The 20569-nt window shown below is 45.0% G+C and overlaps 1 long non-coding RNA gene across 1 annotated transcript in view; it reads left to right on the top strand.

The window, feature by feature from the left end:
- LOC306914198 overlaps positions 1 to 3401 on the top strand; it is a 178022-nt gene extending 174621 nt beyond the window's left edge. The window contains exon 4 of the long non-coding RNA XR_013788667.1: positions 3377 to 3401. This is a non-coding gene — a long non-coding RNA (uncharacterized lncRNA). The remainder of the gene's footprint in view (positions 1 to 3376) is intronic.
- The last annotated feature ends 17168 nt before the right edge of the window (positions 3402 to 20569 follow it).

Raw genomic sequence — 20569 nt, 5'->3', positions numbered from 1 at the left:
CTTGTTCTATTGAGGCCGTACTCCATGCATCCAGTAGAGTTTTTAGTGGTACATACGTACCGGTATTTTCAATTGGGTCCACCGGCGGCGGTGACCATGATACAACAGATGGACCTTTCAGTTCTACCGTTACCCCGTCAAAAGTTTCCTTATCATCTCGAGGGTTCTCCACAGCATAACTAAGACTAAGACCTTGAAAGCTGCTTATCTGCTTAAAACAGGGAGGGTGAAAGCATGTGGGAAAACTCCCCACGGGGAAGAAAAAAAAAGAAAAAAGTCTCCAATCTCTTTCCTGCTTCACGGTGTGGGCTTATTGTACAGCCTCCAGAGCTTCAGTGTGTCCCACTGGAGTCCCCTCTCTGCCAAACCTCCTCTATTCCACTGAGGCTCGCCCTATACCGGAGCTCCTCTCCTTTTGATTTACATTTCCACCACATGACTAGAACCACTTGAACCCCCGCCATCCATATTCTGGGGAACATTATAGCCAAAAATAGGCGATGTGCAAGACATGTTGTGAGCTTGTAGATCGGCTATTCTTGGCGGAGAGATTTTGGTTTTGACAGGGGACAAAAAAATCTGGATTTAAGTGGCTATGGAAAAAACAGCAAGAAAGTCATTTTTTATGCCAAAATAAAAAAGTATGAATGTTTGTGTGTTAAAAATAGCAGGTGAAATACACTGTGATTCTTCATTCTATTTCACTAGACCGGTACCCGGCTGTAGAGCACAGAGTCGGTAACGATGGAAGTTGGAGTCTCGCTCTCTTTGGCCCCTGGTCGTGGAATGACCTGCACGCCAGATTTATATTGGCCTTGAAAGTTCCCTAGAGCAGTTTCAAAGGATCATCTTAAATCTACAATCCAACACCTGCACATGTTCAGATGTGTACTAGCCTTCGCATATGCCCATATATTTATTGCTTTTTGGTTCCCGTCCATAAATGTACTTTGTGTATTTGTGTGCAAAATGTCTTGTACCCGGTTATTGTTGGTGTACCATTTTGGAGTATTGTTGTATAGGTTTCTGGAGGTATTGTCATGGATTTATTATTGGCTGTTGTATAACTTGACATGTACGATGTAACTTTGAAGTGTAATTATGTATTCTGCCGCTTGGCCAGAGCCCGGGCAAGAGGCCTTTTGTGGCGGTTCTGGACACCGGGCACTCCACTCCCTGTACACTGGAACGAGTGTGTCGAATTTGAAGTCGGTGGGGCGAACGGTTCTCGAGTTACGTGGTTTACAGCCGTACACACGTACGTACCGTACAGTACAGACAGACGTACAGAGACATGGTGCATTTATAGATAGATTGCAGATCAGTGAAGTCTCAGGATGTTTAATATTTAGTATTTACGACCAAAATGTTCCCAATAGTTCCCTCATGTATTCTCCTGTCATCCGTTTCCCTGTTAGAGCGCCTGCCGCTCCTTCTCCTACAACAGTGTTACTATTGCTATTGAAACCCCAGGTGGCTCTTGAAGTCAGTCCTTACTACCCCCCCCTTGCACCCCCCCCTGCACCCCCTGCACCCCATCCATTCCCACAGGTCCAATTTTATTAGCATGGAGCCTCAAGGTCCCAGCCAAGACCTCTGCTCAGCGACAACAGAAGCACAGTGTTAGCGCGCGCACGTGTGTGTGTGTGTGTGTGTGTGTGTGTGCGCGTGTGTCTGTGTCTGTGTCTGTGTGTGTGTGTGTGTGTGTGTGTGTGTGTGTGTGTGTGTGCGTGTGTGTCAGACGTAGAGAATGGTAATGAATACCCCCAGTGCAAGTGATTGAACCTCGATTTTCTCCTCCTTTCCTATAAATAGATTTGTTCCCACACGCGGAATTGATATTGTAATCACGCTTCTCCGATGCAGCTCCCAGGAGATCCGCTGAGTGTGTGCGCACCAAAATATGCAAATTAATGCTGGGGGGGGGGAGCATCATCTATGATAAATCATATCACTTGCAAATTATGCTCGGCAGCGCAACTCGACTGCACTGTAAGCAAACGAACAGCACTACTTCGGATTCCGAGGTGATCCTTACAGACAGTGCAGTCAGGTTGCCCTGCCTGTGAGCATAATTTGGCGATTTTAAAGGCTCAGAATGACTGAATGAACGCCCCAGTCCACTTTCTCACACAGCATGCACAGGGCCCAGTTGACTCCATTTCCCGGTTTTATTGCACCATTCATACCGAAGCTAAACTGTGCTTTAGAGTAGTGCCCTCGTAAAGGGACCACTTTTCAGTGTTAAAAAAGGAGGCGGTAATGGATGCACGCACGCACGCACGCACGCACGCACGCACGCACGCACGCACGCACGCACGCACGCACGCACGCACGCACGCACGCACGCACGCACGCACGCACGCACGCACGCATGCACGCACAATCATGCACGCACGCACGCACGCACGCACGCACGCACGCACGCACGCACGCACAATCATGCAACGTGTGTACAGTATATGTCACAGAGCAGCAATGGAAATGCCGCTGTGGCTAAAGGAATGCTCGCCTTTTTTGCTTATACTGCTTTTCATTCCTTCAATGTGTGAGCACCCCGAGGCCTTTGTGTTAAAAGAGTGCGGGGCTGTCATTTCATGACACTCCCGGACCCTGAACACCGGCTGTCGAAAAATAACAAGCTCCAGGAAGTCTATCAAAGGTCGAAGTACTAAAGGGTTAGAGTCACTGGGCTTGCTAGGCCTGCTAAATTACATCCGCTGGACATGTGCTTGTCTATTAGCGCGTGGGTGGCGTGTGAGGTGTGTGGCTGTAGTTATTATGTGTGTGCGTGCGTGCGTGCGTGCGTGCGTGCGTGCGTGCGTGCGTGCGTGCGTGCGTGCGTGCGTGCGTGTGTGCGTGTTCGAGTAGGCCTATATGTGTACGTGAGCATGTTTAGTTACTGTACTGTATGTCATGCAAGTGCAGCGGACTGGAATAGACTGTTGTTAGTAATGGGGGAAGCTACTGCCCAGAACCCTCTCTCCATCCCTTGCCCATTCCAGCTGCCAACCCCCCCCCCCCCCTTCCCCCTCCAAAATTTGAGAATACTGACAGATATTAATGCAAGTTGTGCAAGCTCTGGGTCCTCGGGGGAGGCTATCTCCGAGCGTTTCATGTCCCTCGATTAATAAATGATGTCCCTCTCTCGACAGGGACTATTCTTAACCCCAAGTCTTGCACGATTGCTGGGACACTGTCATTTTTCAGTGGGAGCCACTGACAGTTTCAGCCTGCATTGAAGTTTAGCTTGCTTGCTGTACATTCTAATTTGCTGACGTTCCTCTTCTTTTTTTTTGTCCCCCCTCCCCCCCCCCCTCTCTCTCCCTCGCTCTCATCCTGTGTTCCTCGTCTTCCCTCATGGCACCCCTTACAGATGTGACCAACCGCTCTGCAGTAGGTAAGTCTCAGCTCTTAATCTGTAACACTGCACTCTGGATTGAAAGCCAGAGTCATATTTTTCTTTTCTGTTGAAGCCGCGGAGAGCAGTTTGGGGGGAGTGATTTGAATGTGAAACCGAAGGAGGGAGTTTGAATCTGGGAGGAGGAGTGTGCGTGTGCGAGCACGTGTGTGTGCATGTGTGTGTGCGTGCGTACGTGTGTGTGTGTGCGTGCGTGCATGTGCGTGTTTGTGTGTGCGCGTGCGTGTCTGTCTGTGTGTGTGCGCGTGCGTGTCACTGTTTGCTCAATAAGGTACGCAATGCTCTGCAATCATCCCCAACCCCCCTCCCCTATTCCCGCATGTGCACGCCAATACACAACAATCTTTTTTTTCCCCTGCCAAGTGGCGTGTGTGCCTTAAATTTGAATATTATTCAAATGAGAATCAAATGGCCCAGATTGTTCAAAGAATGCTCTGGCAGTGTTGACTTAAACAGGCAAGACACGGCTGGTGTCTGTATTGATGCACAGAGTGAAGGGATGGAGGACTGTATGCATGTGACTAGTTGTGCTCACTTCTTCTATCAACCCCCCATACAGTATACAGTCACTAATGCCTGCCACACACACACACACACACACACACACACACACACACACACACACACACACACACACACACACACACACACACACACACACACACACACTACTCACAGTACACACACACTTCCAATGCATGTTTCTGTTCCCTGTACAAATACAGTAAGTCTCTTTGGGACCGCTTCCCATCTCTTGAAATTCTTCTAAAACAATTGTGAAGTCAATCATACGGTAAAGGAAGCAGGTTTACTGTACTGTACCAATAAGCCTACAGATTGCAGGTCGTCACATTGCAGTCTTTTTTTAATCTATTTTCTGATCCAGACACAATGTGCTGGTTCAAAAAGCAAAATAGTTAAATGTACACAATTGTAAACGTACCGAACAAAGAAAACTGTAAGCTACAACATGCAAGACAATTTGTCAGGGATATAAATAACTACATGAGACATTTTAAATGTATGGTGCAGCTACCGTACCTCTGTCATTGGTTACTTAAACCCAGAGCCATCTAATAGAAGAGTTACGATATAGAGGGGGCAGAAACCGAGCGCTCGAGCGCTGTTCATGCAGCCTTGAACTGTACAAGCTGGAGTTGGAAATACTCGTTTTCAACGAGGGTGGCGCAAACAAGAGCTATTTTAAGCACGTGTGCAACATGACAACTGTTTTAAAGTATTGTACAGTAACAACTAAAGTCTCTTTAATGTTTATGTTGTACTGTACAAAACAATTTAAAATAAAGGGATTTAAGATCATTAAAGCTGGGCTGTTGCCCTGAGTCCAATGCATTTCTGCCTACTTCTGGTCCAGGACTTGGCCCAGTTGGTTGTCCCCACGCTCAATGCGTAGTCTATGTAGGAGAGCCGCCATAGGTCTGGCCCCATGAAGTGAACGCAGTTTGCGTAACTCTGTCTATATCTAAGGCTCTGCTTAAACCTATACTTAGTAAACTAATACTTAGTTGTTTATTTTGTTGTTTTAATTTGCAATAATGTTCCGGCTTGGATCAATGGAACTAACTATAGTATACTTTAAGTTCCTATTTATCCCAATCACAATGAAGAACGTATATTTTTTAATATACATTTTATATTATTATTAATACCATAGTGTTTTGCCAATTATTTATGTGCCCATTCTCAGTATCTTCACGCCCACAGGTTGGGAATCAATAGGGTAGATCACTGAAGAGGTATACAGTAGCTATTGACTTCAACATCAACATCTTTTGGGCACATGACTGAGGGATCTAAGCCTCCTATATGTTTATGGAGCGACCATGTATCTATATGTGTCAATAGATGGGTTTCTTGTTTACAAACATTGTGACTGCACACGCAGCTGCCGGTTTCATGTAATCAATTCCCAACAGATCCCCAAACCTGTTGTTTTGGGGAGCACTCAGTTCAGTCAACCTCCTCTTGTGTGTTGACTAGTGAGACGCAGAGAGTCAGACGCACCCAGTTGTTGCGCTCTGAGAACAGCTGACATACAAGCTCACATCGTGTCTCGGGTGCAGCCACTGTGAACTTGGAGGTCTGCTGTTTTCGGCCAATTCTCTGCGCACAACACCTTCGCAGCCTAAATTATGTTTGAGGGACTACAGCTGTGCGATCAAGCAGCCATGATCATATAGGAAGCGCTTCCTCTGCGACCGAAGGTGGAGTTTGGGGGAAAAATGCTTTGAGAATCGCTATAATTGTTTACACACAAGTTGACACAACATAAACCAAGGTATATATTTCAAGAGCGAGAGATCACAGAGTACACAATCGATCCACCCTAAACCGTATTCTTCCACACTGGGAGGAAAACAGCATCTGGAAGTTTGATGGGATGCATTTAAACACGTCAGTGCCGTGACCACTTTTACATTGAATCTAATGAGCGATCGGTTTCTTTTGCCCCCGACCTGCGCACGCATACAGGTTCTTATCAATGTGATGTTGTCTGGAAATACGTCTATATTAATTTATTATTAGCGCCCGAGCACTGCCCCAGTGCAAAGCCCTATTGAAATGCAAGCATTTATTTTGTCTAACGCATTTTTGAGGGCCTTAACATACTCAAAAAACGTGCACAATTTTGCACACACATCACAAGTGCCGAAATATTATATATAATGTATTTCTTCTCCAAAAAGGGCCGAATGGCTCAATAGTGCACCCTACATTTTACAGTTGCAGCCCCACAATATTGTATGCAAATTGGTACACACCTGTATCATGCATAGAGTAATACAAGGATAGAGACTGAACCGGAGCGTTAGCCCCACCCCCTGCTATTCATTTCAGTGGAAGTTGCTCAGTGGCGTTTTGAAGCACCCGGAAGAACCGTCTACTAACGCATTTGCCAACCAAATTTTGGTTGGCAAATGCGGAAGTGCAACCGAGCGCTCAATGTTAAAGCCCCTCGTCATGAATCCACGGGTGTGCCTGCAGTTCACGCTCCAACCACTAGGGCCGAGTGCTTCAACGCTGGAGAGCCTCACTGGGGGCTTGGTATCATGTCCTGACTTACAAAAAAGTATTTTGGAGCCATGATCTAATTCTAAACCCATCAGGAAGTCAGCCATTTTGAATTAATTGTGGCCTGCCATGCAAACAGTATACGGTGCTTTAGTGTGTCACCTTCTTCCTGGCTTTGATACAATCAGCCCGCTACATTTTTTTTGCTTTGTCTGGATGTATTTGATGCCTGGCATCAGGCGTGTTATTGAATCGGCCATTGCAGGCCTCATACCGAGACAGCGGGAGCTCTTCACACTTCCAACAGCTGTCAGCAGCTTGTTTATCCCATTCTGGGCAGGAACCCCTTTTAGTGTTAGCATTATGTTATGCTTTAGCTATTGAAAAATAGCAGATCTACAAGCTCATAGCGCGCCACCGAGTGGCGCGCTACGAGCTTGTAGGTCTGCTATTTTTGAAAAATCGAAGAGCGACTGACATAGAAACATAGCTTTTTCAGAAAACTGTCAGGATGTAGAAGACATTTTTAGAACCTGATCTCAGGTCAAAATGGGTTATGCAGGCCAAATCAATCATATCTGAAGGAAGGTGACATGAAACAGGCCAATGAGGAAACTGACATTTCAATGTAGTATTGGCAGCTATTCCTATTTTTGTTTCAACTGCAAAATGTGTGTATCAGTGCCTCCAAATAATCTGGCGTTGGCCCTTGATAAATTGGCAGTGTCATTCACCATGGCACGTTTGACTTCTCATACCCTAGTGTTGTTTTGTTGTGCGACTTTATTGGAAGAATGCTTTCTGATTGTATAATTGAAAACTCAGTGCCATGCCAACGTACCAGCAGTAAATTTTAGCTACCAGGCAGAGCATCTGTGAGCGCATTTCTGGTCAGAGCGCCCTGTTCTGTTCTGAGAAGACGGTGCTGGCTCACTGCTCGTGAGCAGAAAAACCCTTGGCTAGCCGGGAATAATAAGTACCCACGGGAAACTGCCAGATGGACTTTCACTCTGAGCCTTTGCTGGAGAGGGAGAGATCTGTCAAACTTCACACCAGGCGTCTGTGGGGGGAAGGGGGTAGCAGAGGTTCACGTCCACCATGTTCGGATATGGCCAGCGTTCTTTGGTGGGAGTGAAAGCTTCCAGAGCATTAACGTATCAAAGCCCTGTGATGCCTCTTTGGCCTGTCTCAAGGTCAACATCGATGTCACATTAAAAGCCATTTGTTTTGCCCGGAAAGGGCAAACGATAGCCCGGCTATTTGCTCGGAGTAGATTTCATTGACGATACTGCAGGGTGAGTGTTGCGGATCCTATCGCTTTGAGCCGTAGGGCTGAATCTATCTTTGGAGCTTTTTCTTTCATTTTGTCAAAAAAAATTGTGCTAATGTCTGTATTCCATTCTGCGGACGCGGGAAGTGGACATTGATAAAGATCACAAGTTTTACTGTCCTTGATTGGACAGGCCTTGTCTGTGTACTTTCCCAGATTTCCATCGGCTCTCCATCTGCAAAAGCCTCTCTCTTATCTACCCCGTTAATTATTGGTGCTGCTGGAGCTCGTGTCTTTCCCCCGTCATGGGATAACGAGTGCTGCTGCACTGCTGATCCCTGCAGCTCCGTTTTTTCCCGGAAATGTTATGGTGGATCAGAATAGTGTGTCCTGCACGCCCTTGTGTTTTAACCTATTTTGGGCGGGAACCCTTTTTGGTGTTAGCATTATGTTATGCTTTAGCTATTGAAAAATAGCAGATCTACAAGCTCATAGCGCGCCACCGAGTGGCGCGCTACGAGCTTGTAGGTCTGCTATTTTTGAAAAATCGAATAACGACTGACATAGAAACATATCTTTTTCAGAAAACTGTCAGGATGTAGAAGACATTTTTAGAATCGTTCCCAGGTCTAAATGGGTTAATTTTTGTCATATATACACTTCAATGCGTAGCTATAGGCAAAGCAATGATAACTGGTTCATTGTGCTTTCTGACTGAGGTGCAAGGAAGGGCCTTAGAGCTGATGAAAAATAGAGGAAGGAACAGAATGACGACTGAAAACGAGCACAGCGAGTTCGTCTTTGTTCCGTTGGTGGTGGAAATGGGACCTCTGTTCTTTTTAAACAATCTGTGCACCAGTTATTATTGTATAATGTCTGGCAAGCTTCCTCACAGACGGAAGCCAAGCCGTACTTGATCAGTGATACAACACTGGGAGAAATGGAGCGAGTGCCGGCTGCTCAGCTCAGCAAATGCCATTATACTGCTGAAGTCTAAAAGTAGCACCGCATATGGTCAAAGAATAGGAGATGCCAGCTCTGGGACTGACTGCACACGGTGTAATACCCATTTCTTTATTCCAAAGTTGCTAATATGTTCATTTATGTCTCATTCAGGGCAAGGCCTCTGCTGATCACTATTAACATACTGTACGCACGCACATGCACGCACGCACGAACGCACGCATGCACGCACACACGAACACACACACCCATGAACACACACACACGCACACACAAAGTCCATGCAACGCCGGCCCTTCACGTTTATCACGATTGGTTGAAAATAAGCTCCAAAAGTCTGCACTAAATGCATAATTAGAACGGTATCTTGTTCCCGATCCTCCAAGTGGAGTTGGTCCCTATTTAATGCAATGCTCTGTCGGCTGCTCTCTCCTACAGAGAAATGCATGCTGTGAGTGTCACCTAGAATATTATTTACGTATATATACGTCAGCTGAGATTTGAATTTGTGTGAAGCGTGAATAGATACCATGGCGCCCTATACCATTATAGAATGGTTGCAGCCCTTCACAGTGGCAGGGGCCAGCTATTGGAGTTACCTGGTTTCACAGTGACAGGGGCCAGCTATTAGAGTTACCTGGTTTCACAGTGGCAGGGGCCAGCTATTAGAGTTACCTGGTTTCACAGTGGCAGGGGCCAGCTATTAGAGTTACCTGGTTTCACAGTGGCAGGGGCCAGCTATTAGAGTTACCTGGTTTCACAGTGGCAGGGGCCAGCTATTAGAGTTACCTGGTTTCACAGTGGCAGGGGCCAGCTATTAGAGTTACCTGGTTTTTGGCTGCATGCTGTGCATTGCGAGGAACATTTTTGCTAATAACAAGTTTCTCAAAAAATGCAGGAAAAGAAGGCTTAATGTTTGTATTGTTGCTGTTGTTGTTGTTCAACTGCAGTACTTTCTAGGTAAGTTGTTTGCAGAAATGTGACTAATGGCTTGTTGGCATCCAGCAGTAATTAGACTTGACTGACAGACTCACCAAGCGTCCACATGGCCAACAACAACAGAGACCGCTCAAGTAAAGTGCTCAACTTATTAAAGCGCATCGTGTAAACCAGAAGCTGTCACTCCTTGATTGATTCATTTTTGACGGTCGACGGTACAGCATTTTTTGTGATACACCATTCCCTGTGACAGATGGTGGCACATCAGCGCGGATGGACTGCTCGCGCTAAATACATACAGATGCCATAGCATTTTCTGAAACATTTCACCGATAACCTTATAACGACCCCTTTGTCGTTCGCAGAAGAAAAGACATAATGCCGGCACATGGACACCTGGCACGCACGCACGCACTCTCCCAGAGATGTATATGCACTATACCTTCAGACACGCTTATCTCTGCAAGTGCGGTTGCTGTTTGGTAACAGATGGCTCATCTTTAACTTTATCAGCAGCCGCAGTGTCACTGGCAAATGCGATAAGTTGTTCCCGTGCCTCGGGAGAGAGGCATCCATCAGTAGCTAACAGCATATGGTGAAGGCATATTAAGGTCTTTTCTCTCCCCCTCAACTCTTCCATGAGTGTTTCCTGGAGCCAGGCCTCAGATGTGGACTTCACAGGACTGGAGATTGGAGAGTGACGCACCAGGCACCAATCTTGAGCTGTGGCACTCGTTTGATTCAATTTATGCTTTTCCAAAAAACTCTGTTTTATTTTGTCATACTTTATTTAGGGAGTTTAGAGGGGGTGTTGTTGTCTCAGCCAGGCCGAAGTCCGTCCGCCAATCCATCTGTCCGTCCGTCTGCCCTTTCGTCTGTGTACAGCTAATCTCATCTAATCTCGATGTGAAACTGTGTAAATTGGAACACATTATATTAGTCATGTGATCAACTTAGACATAATTATATTTCTGATTCGTTCATATTCCATCCTGATTGGTGAATTTCGCTCCATTATAACTGCACTATAACCTATACCTGACCTGGCGGAGACCTGAATAGCACCTTTTCTAGTTGTTGTTTATTCTGCCAATTAGTAGTGGGAAGAGATGATGTTCTGCCAATTGGTAGTGGGAAGATATATTGTCTGTAGGGCTTCAGATGTAGCAAATCATTAGTTCATACAGGGACATGTGAGTTTGAACGCCTCATCTCTACTCAGCATGCCAGTCAGCTGATTGTATCAATCAGCCTAGCTAGCCTACTAGTTATTTTCCTAGTGATTATTCCTTTTTTTTCTTTTTTCTTTTTGGATTAACAAAATATTTTGTAGCTTGTTTTGGGAATATGTAATTTTCAACAAAGTGATTAACCACTTATGGGGTTATTTTATAGCAGATCTACAGATCATAATGTGTTGTATCATGACACATTGTGAGCTTGTAGATCTGCTATCCAACTATATAAATGTGTGAAATATCTGTCTGTGTCCGTGCGTCCATGGGGGCACATTATATTGGTCCGACACAACAGTCCTGGTTAAGACTCACCCGTGGCTCCCGACATGCGTGGCTGGTTAAGACTCACCCGTGGCTCCCGACATGCGTGGCTGGTTAAGACTCACCCGTGGCTCCCGACATGCGTGGCTGGTTAAGTCTCACCCGTGGCTCCCGACATGCGTGGCTGGTTAAGAGTTAAGACTCACCCGTGGCTCCCGACATGCATGGCTGGTTAAGACTCACCCGTGGCTCCCGACATGCGTGGCTGGTTAAGAGTTAAGACTCACCCGTGGCTCCCGACATGCGTGGCTAGTTAAGACTCACCCGTGGCTCCCGACATGCGTGGCTGGTTAAGACTCACCCGTGGCTCCCGACATGCATGGCTGGTTAAGACTCACCCGTGGCTCCCGACATGCGTGGCTGGTTAAGTCCCACCCGTGGCTCCCGACATGCGTGGCTGGTTAAGAGTTAAGACTCACCCGTGGCTCCCGACATGCATGGCTGGTTAAGACTCACCCGTGGCTCCCGACATGCGTGGCTGGTTAAGAGTTAAGACTCACCCGTGGCTCCCGACATGCGTGGCTGGTTAAGAGTTAAGACTCACCCGTGGCTCCCGACATGCGTGGCTGGTTAAGAGTTAAGACTCACCCGTGGCTCCCGACATGCGTGGCTGGTTAAGAGTTAAGACTCACCCGTGGCTCCCGACATGCGTGGCTGGTTAAGAGTTAAGACTCACCCGTGGCTCCCGACATGCGTGGCTGGTTAAGAGTTAAGACTCACCCGTGGCTCCCGACATGCGTGGCTGGTTAAGACTCACCCGTGGCTTCCGCCATGCGTGGCTGGTTAAGACTCACCCGTGGCTCCAGACATGCGTGGCTGGTTAAGTCTCACCCGTGGCTCCCGACATGCGTGGCTGGTTAAGACTCACCCGTGGCTCCCGCCATGCGTGGCTGGTTAAGACTCACCCGTGGCTCCAGACATGCGTGGCTGGTTAAGACTCACCCGTGGCTCCCGACATGCGTGGCTGGTTAAGTCTCACCCGTGGCTTCCGACATGCGTGGCTGGTTAAGTCTCACCCGTGGCTTCCCTTGAGGTTAGGGTTAGGTTTCGGGTAAGGTGTCTAGGACTAATGCCTGTCGGACTGTTAGTACGTCGGACCAAACGCAAAGTACAGACATAATGTGCTCTGTTCAGTATAGTTGAGTGGAATGAAATGAAATTATGAAATAGCAGTCTAGTTGGATTGAGAATGGCAGCAGAGATTTCAGTGATTTTAGTGGAGGTAGAGCGTGTTGTGTTCGTGTCTGTCTGTGTGTGTGTGTGTGTGTGTGTGTGTGTGTGTGTGTGTGTGTGTGTGTGTGTGTGTGTGTGTGTGTGTGTGTGTGTGTGTGTGTGTGTGTGTGTGTGTGTGTGTGTGTGTGTGTGTGCGCGCGTAACTATTATACCGATCAGTGTCACTGAAATGGCAACTTGTCAAACACAAAAAAGTGTACGTGTTAGTGTAAGCACAAATATGCCAATAAACAATAAATAAGAAGAGAAGACATTGGGAGAATATACTCACGGTAGGATTTTTAAAATTATTATTATGACCTAAATCCACAACTTTAATGTTACCAGCAAATGTTTCTTGGGATCTCCGTTGAGGTTAGGGTTAGCAATGCTGTTACTCCGCGGATGAGATGAAGCTAACATAAGCTCAATATTTGAAATAGTGACAGCTATAACATGACAGATACACATGCTTCTGTCAGGGTTAAAAAAACCCCACCCAGATCTTCAGGGATGTCAGTTGTAGTCACAGCCTCCTCGGGGACAGCAGCTTGCCTGGCTTATGGCAGACTGTTTGAGCATGATGGAGAACACTGGAGAGCATCCACACAACCTTGAATCACTTGAAGGTCCAATGTCGAAGGTCATCGTGTGGCCAGTCCATCTGCCACTCTGGCGCTTGCCGTATAGAGGTTGTTCATCCCCAGTGGAAAAGAAAAGCCAGCACTCAGTCTGTATATGCAGTTTACTGTTTGTTCGGCTCACGAAGATTCACAGTAAGAAAGAAATAGCCAGCACTCCAAAGGTCCTTCTGGTACTTTTTATTCATATTAAACCATTTTGGGCGGGAACCCCTTTTGGTGTTTTAAACATTATGTTATAATTTAGCTATTGAAAAATAGCAGATCTACAAGCTCATAGCGCGCCACCGAGTAGGTCTGCTATTTTTGAAATTTTTTTAAAATATTTATTTCAGAAAACTGGAGGATTTAGAAGATTTTTTTAAAATTTTGAGGTCAGGCCTGAATGGGTTAAGGCGCACGGACACACCCGAATCCAGAAAACCATTAGTGCAATAAATTAGTTTTACACATTAAAGTGACAATATCCATTTAAACTGTATCAAATTTGATCCCCACACGCAGTTTATATTTTAGTTTTCTAAAAGTGACCATGACAAAGCTTTTTGATGCAAGCTGCTGAATTGTGCAGCCAAGGATTCAAAAAGGAAATTGAGAGAGAGAGAGACCAATGATATTGTAGCCTGTATACAATCACAAAATAGAAAGGTTATGTTTTGGCCCATTGCACAAGAAAGCGTTTCACCATGAAGGCTATATCTTTCAGAAAATCTCGAATTGAAGAAGTCCCCCTATATGGGATCTTTTGGACTCATTTGGATACATGCCACACTGCCATCATCGTCATTCAGACTGAAGCTTTTACTGCCCAAAGAAATGAACATTTCCTGCACCAGCCACTGTCCTAAATCCTCAGCTTGGGGAGCATGCAGCAGCCATTAAATTCTTATTCTAATCAGGGCTAGAGAGCACACAAACTTCCTCTGCACGCTTATATTCACCATTCCATTTCACTCCACAGTTCAAACATGTGATTCGGAACCCCTTTTTAATTTCACGGAGCCCCATGCAGTATGATATACATTAGGCCATTACATTTTATTTATTTTTATCTCTGGGACCCCAGTCGACACGGTAAAATCCTCAGCATTAATTTAACTCTCGGCTCACCTACAATTAGAATCGAGTGGACCCTTTGGTTCCATTTGCACACTCTCCATCTAGTCCTACAGTAACTCTTTGTTATTTTGCTGGGGGCCAGCTTTCACCTGACTGGGGAGAGTTTCCCCGGACGGACGTAGCGCCTGGAAGGAACACGTTATTCTGACCAGTTCCTTTCCCCTCCATCAGGTGACCCGGCTGGCCAGGGGGAGGTAGTTTTAGAGACCAGGATTACTGCATGTTTTTTGTGAGGGTCCCTACCCTAGGGGACACGGGGAGAACATGCAAACTCCTCACAGAAAGAACCTTTCGCCAACCTCGCCTCGGGTATGGGCACTGATGACGCGGAGGAGAGAACACAGCGTCCCCAGCGGGAATCGAACCCAGGACCTTCTAGCTGTGAGGCGACAGCACTGCCGACTGTGCCACCGTGCCCCCTTTTGGGACACATTTTCCGTAGGCTGGCACCTTTGAGAGCAAGTCCTCAACAGAGAACAAAAAGTGTTACAGTCTGTCACATCTCCAATCGTCCAATGCTCACAAAGAACAAAGGATTCAGGTTAAAGGGTTGAAGTTTCCTCTTTAAGAGGCTTGTGGTACAGTACCTCTACTGCAAAGCTGTGCGCACACTACACACGCAAGCCCTCAAGACAAGATCATGTCCCCATGCAATACAAAAGTCCCATTTTCAGACGGACACCAAAACGTGGTAATTGGTCTTCCGTGGCTTGCCAAGCGGCCAATTCCTGGGGATCCAGGTCCATACTGTAAGTATAGGAGGAGATCCAGACGCCATCTCTAGCTAACGGTTAAGGACACAAACGTAGATGGCTGCTCCAACTGAACTCTGACATTCCTGCAGGTCAAAAAGGGAAATGGCTGTAGTGGTTTGTGTTGTGATTGGGGCCTACAGGGCATACACAGTGATATGGGGGGCGCCCGCTAATGGCCTGCCCTTTGGTGTAAGCAGAGAACAGGGGCCACAGGGTGCCATTTGGGACGGGACACACAGCCGCAACTTTTGGTTCAAGGTTAATTAACCACTTAAATCATATACTTAAAGGACCACTTCACCACTTTTCAACATCTCTTCATATAATTGGTCCTCACTAATGTTCATGATAAAACACCACCATTTTTTCCTACTCAGTCTGTGTCTCATAGGAGGGCTTTGGGCAGTTCGGACACCCGTCCACCAGTGACATCATCATTAGGCATATTTTTTTTTAAACAAGATTTGTTTTAAAATATATTTAGATTTTTATTATCGTGAGAACGATGGCTTCAACTTTTGCATTGCAACTTTTCAGGAAAATAAAGCCTGTCGTTTCTATTAGCTTGGATTCACCATCGATGATGTCACTGGTGGACGGGTTTCTGAACTGCCCACAGCCTTCTTATGAGACACAGACTGAGTAGGAAAAAATTGTGGTATTTTATCATGAACATTAGTGAGGACCAATTAGTCCTGCAGGGCTCTAAACCAGGCCCCCTCCTTTTTTCATTCTACTCTAAATAGCTCAATGTTCAAGGATGTATTTTATTGTTACATCTTGTGTATGGCATGCTTTGCTGAAAATAGCCGATCTACAAAAATGTAGGTATTTAGCATAAGTTCTTATCCAGATAACTAATCACATACAGAGAATGCAGATAGAACAGTGCAGTGACTCAATAAACTAGGATACCAGGTAAACCATGAACCTAGCATCCGTCTAAACAACATGCTAACTAACATTGAAACTATATACCAGTTATATACAATGAACCCTAACCCATATAAATGTACATCCTTAACATTTGTGGTCAAGAATCTACAAGCTCACACAATGTTCATGTAGGGAATGGAATCAAATCAACGATTGCTAACAGCGACAAAGGCGTTATTTCAGGGAAGGAAAAACTGAGGATAAAAAAATAACACTATAGGGACACAATGTTGAAAGTATCTAATACATGTGTGGTTGACAAGAAAACACGTTTATATCAGCACTCGGGGTCAATCTAAAATCAGATTAACCCATTTAGGGCGGGAACCCCTTTTGGTGTTAGCATTATGTTATGCTTTAGCTATTGAAAAATAGATCTACAAGCTCATAGCACACCACCGAGTGGCGCGCTACGAGCTTGTAGGTCTGCTATTTTTGAAAAGTCGAAGAACCACTGACATAGAAACATAGCTTTTTCAGAAAACTGTCAGGATGTAGAAGACATTTTTAGAATCTGATCTCAGGTCTTAATCTGCAAAGAATGTTGGGGAAAAGTTGCATAAAGGAACTGAATTTGAGGCTGAATGCGAACGCTAGGGACCCCAAACGATGCCCCTGAGCTGGGGCCTGTTCTGTGAGGCGTGGTGATCCTGTTATTGTGTGTCACTGCATGGCATTCCATTGATTTATCATTTCCTTCTCTTCCTATACCTTCACTCAGACTAGCGAAATGTATCTGGGCTGGTAATCGCCTCACTTGAAGTTCTGTGTTGGAGCGAGGGGGGAGGGGGGGGGGACTATCAAGATACTATGCACGGATATTGGATAACAAGCTGACACAGCATAGCCAACGACAATGAATAATCTATCCCGCATGCTGTATTCCTTCCCCCCCAGATTTCCTTCCCAAAACAACTCGCCATACATTGCTTTTTCTTGTCATGGCATTAGCTTTTTTGGTAACTGCCATGGTATTCATTCGTCATTCGCCTATACAGTTGGAGGCCATCGATATTGTCCTTTTCTTTTTGCTGAGGTTTGCGTGATCTGCGCAAAAGGACAGTTAACCCATTTTGGGCGGGAACCCCTTTTGGTGTTTTAAACATTGTTATAATTTAGCTATTGAAAAATAGCAGATCTACAAGCTCATAGCGCGCCACCGAGTGGCGCGCTACGAGCTTGTAGGTCTGCTATTTTTGAAAAATCGCGAAAATATTTATTTCAGAAAACTGGAGGATTTAGAAGGATTTTTTAAAATTTTGAGGTCAGGCCTAAATGGGTCAAATGATAAGGGACAATATCGGTGGCACCCAACTGTATGTTCCTAGACATTTTGTTTCTTGCATGTTTGTCTCATTCACTGTACATATTTATTCCTCATTAGTGATGTTTCATAACACATAGTATGTCTATGTCATAACAACAGATCACCTATATAATCCCATCATGTCTGAGAGCCTTTCCAGTGTTGAGAAGAATTGCACCTACAGTAATCCATTCCACGCACAAAGATAGTCTTCAATTGAATAACTTGAGACATGCACAATATGTTCCTTGGACCCCGCAATCACGGTGCAAAATTGACGTCGTCTCCAAATTGTTGAAATGAATAATTTGAGACATGCACAATGTGTTACTTGGCAGGCTAACATATAATCTTGGTGCAAGACTCTCTGGGTCTCCGGCGCTCCGTATTGATGATGAAAAGCCTCTCTTGTGATAGTTATATCATCTGTGAATGAACAATTTAACCCATTTCCACCTGAGAGAGATTCTATAAATGCCTTCTAAATCCTGCCAGTTTTATAAAAAATATATTTTTTTTTTTGTGTCAAATACCCCCAACTGAAAATATGTTGTTCCTGGGACCCCCCAGAAGAAAAGATTTGAGTTAAAAGCGTGCACTCTGAAAGAATATATATTCAAAGATTTGCACCACTTTTTCATGATTTTTCAAAAATAGCAGATCTACAAGCTCGTAGCGCGGCACTCGGTAGCTATTTTTCAATAGCTAAAGTATAACATAATGCTTTAAAACACCAAAAGGGGTTCCCGCCCAAAATGGGTTAAATTACTGGGCTGGAACAGGTAATCTAGAAGGAGACCATTCATGGAGGCTTAGAAGAGTTGGCATGAATTGTGATTGTATTAACCAAATCCAGTCCGGAACAGCGATATTATTAAGAGAGGCATTGCTCTATAATTCCTCTCACATCTCTGGTTCTTAACTCCTAATGAGAAATAAGAAAGTACTTACAGTAGAAAGAACCTCTCACTGTGCTGCAGGTAAAGTACAAAGAACCTCTCACTGTGCTGCAGGTAAAGTACAATAGAGATTTGCTGTCGGACTCGGCCTGTCTAGCCTAACTCCTTTTATACGTATATGCCACACATAGCATAGATCACTTTCTTTCTCTCTCTCTCTCTCGCACGCACACACACACACACACACACACACACACACACACACACACACACACACACACACACACACACACACACACACACACACACACACACACACACTCTCTTTCTCATTCTCATTCTCTTGAAGGAATAGTACTTCGTAAAATAAAGCCAGAGGGATTTTCAAACGCATCATTATCAGCCTCTCTGGAAAGAGTGTGAAATGGAGGCTAGCTAATAGTCCAAGATCTCTGGTGAGAGTTTGGAGTTTCGAGGGTGTAAAATTATTGTATGGTCTTTTTACTGTACATCAACCGTTTGTACTTTTTCATTTTCTGCCCAATTTGGTCATTGCCATTAAATTCCACCATTGTGTCTCTCACTGCCAACCCCTACTGTTGGTCTGGGGGGGGGGGGGGGGGGGAGAAGACAAATGGCCTCCTTAAAACACATGGAGTCACCAGCCGCTTCTCTTCATCCCACAGAGAGGGGTCTCACTGGGAGGGCGTAGCGCGTACAGAGGAGCATGCATGGTATCCTTCCTACAGTATTGTTTGTGTACTCTGGGGATATTGTTTTCATGTCGTGTTGTATATTGTTCTCCTACGTTTGTTGTTGAACAGACTCTGGAACTGAATGTCCCTCTGGGACAATAAAGGTTGATTATGATTATACTGTAGTTCCGCTACGTAGGAGGAACCTGTAGGAGTCAATAGTGATCCCCAGTGATCGCATAGACATGGAAACGCCCCGCCTGCCTCTGATTGGCCTACCGACACTGCCCGTCTTGACTGTCCTCCGAGATGCGAGGTTACTCCGTGGTGGGAAATAATACAAGAGAATGACAGCTCGGCACGCGCGACAGAATGCAGCCTTGTAACTGACTTGCTACAGTAAGTTTTATTTTTGTAGAAGAGGCAAACTAATTATTGTTTATGCCATTTGCTTTGATTGAATAATTGATTGAACAGTGAACACATACTTTGTGCTATGATTTGATTTGGGTGTGTTCTAAATAAAGTGTTAGTGTTGATTATCATGTATTAATCTAATTATAGTAAACTATTATACTAAAAAGGATAAAGATGAAGGGAAAAGAGACCTTTCTCAATAATGTTTCAAGTTTACACATACAAATAAATTAGACAATAATCAACACAAACACTTTATTTAGAACACACCCAAATCAAATTATATTACGGCGTACGTGATCAATCAATTATTCCATAAAAGCAAACGGCATAAACAATATTAGTTTGCCTCTTCTACAAAAAATAAAAGTTACAAGTTACAAGTTACAAGGCTGCATTCTGGAATTTCCCACCACGGAGTAACCTCGCATCAGACTATGCAGCATAGCTATATCCACCTCGGAGGAAAGTCTGCTAAGGCCCGCAGTGTCGGTAGGCCAATCAGAGGCAGGCGGGGCGTTACCATGTCTATGCTCGGACGTAGAATAGATTTGTGTGTGTGGTGTGTGGTGTGTGTGCACAAGTCATAGGACAACACAGGCTGGTATATCTTGGCAAATGAGTTTTGAAAGATATTTTCTGTTGAGAATCGTACTTGTACCTGAACATGCGATGTGACGTATTGTTAGGTACTTAGCTTGTAGTTTTGCTATTTTAACTATTTGAAATAGGGTTAATTCATTATGTACTTTTCCCCTTCCTAGAAATGTAGTGTAGAGTCAAAATATAATAATAATATAATAGTTGTCTTTGAAGTGTGTTTGTGCGTGTGCGCGTGCGCGTGCGCGCACTGTATATAAATGCTCAAGTAAATGTACTTGGTTACTGTCCAGCATGAATTCATATACTTGTCATTGATTCATTTTTGGCACTTTGTTTTAATGAAAGTGGGCTCTTCATGCAGCATGAACCAGACAGGCGGTCCATTAGCAGGCATTCATTGTCTTATTATCAGGCCATCTGACAGTGCTAATGCAAATTCAGGCATGAACAGTAAGCTAATTTCCATTTTATAAAACTGCATCCATTGGGAGGAAAAAAATATATTAAAAATATATTGAGAATCTGCCCATCTTGTTGGACACCAAAGCAAGTTAACTCTTAGCCTGCCGCCATTAATTAATCCCTCGATTGCGTATTGCCATGGTTTAATCACGCGTGACACTTACTTTGAAGAGCCAAATATCCGTATCGCATTTTACTATGAAACCATTCCGTGTGTGTTGACGAAGCTGGTGCTCGTTCTCTCGGTCGGTGGTGGAAAAAGTGGACCGCGAGTATCACAGCGCCTGCTACAGGCCGTTGAAAACGCTTGTCTGGGACAAAGCGTCCTCTGCAATGTCG

Source organism: Electrona antarctica, assembly GCF_951216825.1.
Source record: "Electrona antarctica genome assembly, chromosome: 21".
NCBI classification, from domain to species: Eukaryota; Metazoa; Chordata; class Actinopteri; order Myctophiformes; family Myctophidae; genus Electrona; species Electrona antarctica.
This window is presented reverse-complemented; position numbering and strand designations above follow the sequence as displayed.